Raw genomic sequence first — 4,583 nt, forward strand, 5'->3', positions numbered from 1 at the left:
ATAGGCCTGCTCAATATTGCCAAGCTTTTAATCAGTGGAGTCGAGCGCCTGGGTCAGCGGTTTCACAACTGACCTTGGTTCCATGAGGTCATGGCAATTCGATTGTTGAACAATATCGGGGAATCCTGTTGGCCTCATTTTATCCTGTGATCATGTAAGCACATTACAAATTAAAGTAATAAAATTTTGCGTAATATTATAATTGCTTCTGTGTAAACAGTTTATTGGATCTACAGACATTTTCAGATTTTTGAGTTGTGACCATTTTGTATGCATTTAATGTGCGATATGAATTTACATATCTTCAAAAATGTAATAAGTAGCTACAAATTTGCTATTTTTGGTATAATCTATAGCTCTCGATTTTGTCCGCACATTTTCAAACATCCCGGGTATATGAGCAGCGAGTACTCGCACACTTGTTCAATGCTCATTACTCGAAAATTTTCGAGCATGAGCTCGAGCAATTCGCGTTTTTTCGAGTAATTTGAGCAGTGTTTTTTTATGATATTGACATTTTTGGTAGCAACTTTTTAAATTTTTCAAATTATTGATATATAATGCAAAGATTGTTACATTGGTAGTTAATAATATAATTTATTTAACATGAATTAGAAAGCAGCTGCTGACAAATACAATTTACAAATTTTCTTTTGTTTATGAAATTGTTCAAAAACTCGAAAATTTTGAACAAACATTTGAGCAGTTGAGCAATGAACGAGTTTCGAGCGAGTATCGAGCTACTCGCATTGCTCGATACCCGGGTATCTAGAGCTCTAGTATAATCGGAAACAAATTTTTTTTGTAATTTAAAAAAAACAATTTCCAAATCAAAGTCTCGCTTGCCCATATGGTTTACACGTGCTTATAAATAGTTGTATGTAAATATGTTTCATAAAGACGAACATATAGTATGCACATATGCTTGTGGATATGAACATTCACAACATTTGGAGATACCTATTCTCTTACAAAAACGTATTTTTATATAATTTATTGCTTGTATCTCCTTATAACTACGGTGACCATCCGTTCTTTGTCCTTTGTCCTAGTCATTTATTTATTTTATACGGGACGCCAAATGTTCTGTATTTCTTTTAACCTTTCTGGTCAAATCCGTCTTTGATAAATATAAACATTTTTCCTCTTAACTACAAGATTCATAGAGCCTCATAATACCAAAAATAAGGAAAAAATATTCAAAAGTTGTTATGGGTAACTTTTAGGGCTACCTCAAATGTGTGCAATATATTGTATAAAAGTCCGCAAAGGAGCAAAACACTCAAGAAAACTCAATAAATATTTCATTGAAAATTAACTTATTTATGTACAAAATAATTGATTTTACTGCAGATATGTTGGAAGGAATATTTATATCTTTTTAAGTATCTTCAGTTAAGATTTGCATTTTTAATTTTCCCCATGAGAAGAGAATTATATAAAGGAATTTTGAAAAATTTCAGATACAATTGCAATATAAAATACAAATGACCCGTTTTAATAAACAGTCCCAGTTTTTCTGCCTTCAGTAGATCAAGAAATCAAAAACCTACCCTTTACTGCAACAATAGCGCACAACCTCTTCAAAAACCACGGCAAAACCACCCTAATTGCCTGTTCAACTGCAACCTTTGCGGACGTTTGTACAATATATTGTACAAGCCACTTAAAACCTTTCAGTGTAAGTGTACAATATATTCTACATTTTTTTTCCACTCAGGAAAAATATTTTAAATCCCGATAGTTTAATTTTAGCATTTTTATATTATGAAATGTTTTTATATCCATACTATGTGCTTTTATTAGCGACTCGACTATACTCGAATTTATAAAATGGTCTATCGATTTTGAAATTTACGTAAACTATTCGGGACATTCCAAAACTTCATAAACTTTAATTTGTTTTCAAAAATATGAATAAGATTTTTAGTAGCACGCTTCCAATGTTACAAAAAATTAAATGTACAATATATTGTACAAATTCAGGGAAAGGGTTAATGTCCCGTATTCGGTATTTTGGCGCCTTAACAGGTCATAAAAATGACATGCCTATGTACCAGTATGCCTATGAACCAGTGGTTGTGATTCGAATCCGGGAGCACATATCGATGGCTGAGTGGAAGATCGACCTATCCTGGCAGCTAGTTCGAAAACACTCTATCTCAGAAAACCTTTCAAGAACGCACTGCTTCAGAATTTCATTGAAAATTAAAATTTGGTTGAAGAACACCCTATTTCATTCACATTCACAAAATATTTATCTAAAAATAGATGCCAAATAAAATGCTGCTTCAAGGCTTTTGCTGAAAAAACTAGCAAAATTATTTTTTGTCCCGTATTCAGCTCCATAATTACGGTAACCGTACTTATAACTGATCGAAAATTCCAAACATGTTTCAAATGTATTTATTATATTTTTCCAACACCCTTTGTACGTTTTCTGTGGGCTTATCTGCAATGGTATTAAGCAAAGGATAATAGATCATTTACAATTTATATGCAGCTGATGTCGTACATTACTACACCACTTTTACCATGTTGCCAACAACTCACTCGTTAACTCCCCAACCCTGTAGGGAAATCTACTAGAATTAAAGTGTATCGAGTATATGTATATGGAGTCATAATACCCACCACATGCTAGGTAGAGTATTGGCATACTGTGTGATAAATTTTAAATTCCGTTTTCGTAAAGATATAAAACCTGCATATTTTATGTTTTCATTAATGATTTTTCTAAAATATGAAAAAGTATTATATATTTACATATAAATATGTATAATATACATATATAATATATAATACACATTGTATGTATCTTCTCCTTCTTATTTGGTGCTGTAACCCCCTAATGGCGATTTCGTTTCTACAAAAGATGTTGATTTCTCATCGCCCTCTTCTTAGTGTTTGTGCGCAGATGGCAAAGATAAGGTTGCATTTTTCGGTAGAAACGAAATCGGCATAAGCGATTTTGGCCGAGTTCAACAAAGCACGCCAGTGGCTTCTCTTCTATGCCAACTGACGCCAATTGGAAATGCCAAGTGGAGCCAAGTCCTTCTCCACCTGATCTTACCTCTTCCTCTGCTACCACCAGCGGGTTCCGAGTTGAATACTTTCAGAGCTGGAGTGTCGGTGTCCATTCGAACGACATGGCCAACCCAGCGGAGCCGCTGTATTTTAATTCGCTGCACTATGTCCATATCGTTGTAAAGCTCATACAGCTCATCGTTCCTTCGTCTGCAATACTCGCCGTCGCCAACGCGTAAAGGCCCGTAAATCTTCCGCAAAATCTTTCTCACGAATACTCCAAGAGCCACCTCATCGGATGTTCTCATTGTCCATGCTTCTGCGCCATATACCAGCACGGGCATGAAGTCACTTATAGAGTGTGGTTTTCGTACGTCGAGATAGGGCTTTACTCCTGAATTGCTTACTCAGTCCAAAGTAGCACTTGTTGGCAAGAGTGATTCTGCGTTCAATTGCCATGCTGACATTGTTATCAGTGTTAATGCTGGTTCCCAGGTAAATGAAATTCTCTACTTTCTCGAAATTATAACTGTCAACAGTAACGTGGGTGCCAAGGCGCGAATGTGCTGTCTGTTTGTTTGATGACAGGAGATACTTCGTCTTGTCCTCGTTTACCACCAGAACCATTCGCTTTGCTTCCTTATCCAAGTTGGAAAAGGCAGAACAGACTTCGTGGTTTTTGTACCTATGATGTCGATGTCATCGGCATAAGCCAGGAATTGCACGCTCTTGTAGTAAATTGTTCCTGAGCGGTTCAGGTTCTATGTATGTGTAAATATAATATCATCAAAATTTTTAATGGACATTTCTAAAATGGTAAGTTGGAAAAAAAAAATACATAATTTAAACTTTTTTCGTATTATCATCTAATTTAATACCAAAAGCCTCTTTTTTCGCAGGCTAAAGCATACAGGGTGTCCCAGAAGTAACGTGCCAAACTTTAGGGGAAGGTAGGTGGGGGGGTGAGCTCCCTGATAAACAAAAAATTTTCAAGTAAAAGTCACCGTTTTTGAAATCTTTACATTTTTCCGAATTTAAAAAAAATCGTGCCTTTTCATGTGTTTTCTTTAACTGCAACTACAAACCGGGCAATACTTAGTCAATTTTGTATGTAATTCTCGGCCCCTTACTGTTTGATTTGTACATCAACGATCTGCCGAAGGTATTAAAGCACAATAAAATTCAAATGTACGCTGATGATGTGCAATTGTATTTGAGCTGCCCACTTCACTCATTGAACCTATGCATACAGAACCTCAATAGTGATTTAGACCTCGTTCACGAGTGGGCAAGTAACAATGGTTTGGTCTTAAATCCAAACAAATCCCAATGTATTGCTATTTTTAAAAAACATTTTGACCTCAACGTTTATGATACAGTCTCATTGAACAGAACTGTGATACCATATGTGACCTGGTCTACGAAAAGGGAGCTTACGTGCGAAAACTAGTTTTCTGTGAAAAAGCTGTTAAAAGTAAGCAACTCGTTTCGTCAGTTTCTCATTATCTCGTTAATTGTTCTCCGCGCCGGACGTCCAGTAAGTGTTGTTGTTGGTC

This window comes from Rhagoletis zephyria, unplaced genomic scaffold (genome assembly GCF_001687245.7).
Source record: "Rhagoletis zephyria isolate East Lansing unplaced genomic scaffold, Rhagoletis_zephyria_1.1 Rzeph_scaffold_00403, whole genome shotgun sequence".
Lineage (NCBI taxonomy): Eukaryota > Metazoa > Arthropoda > Insecta > Diptera > Tephritidae > Rhagoletis > Rhagoletis zephyria.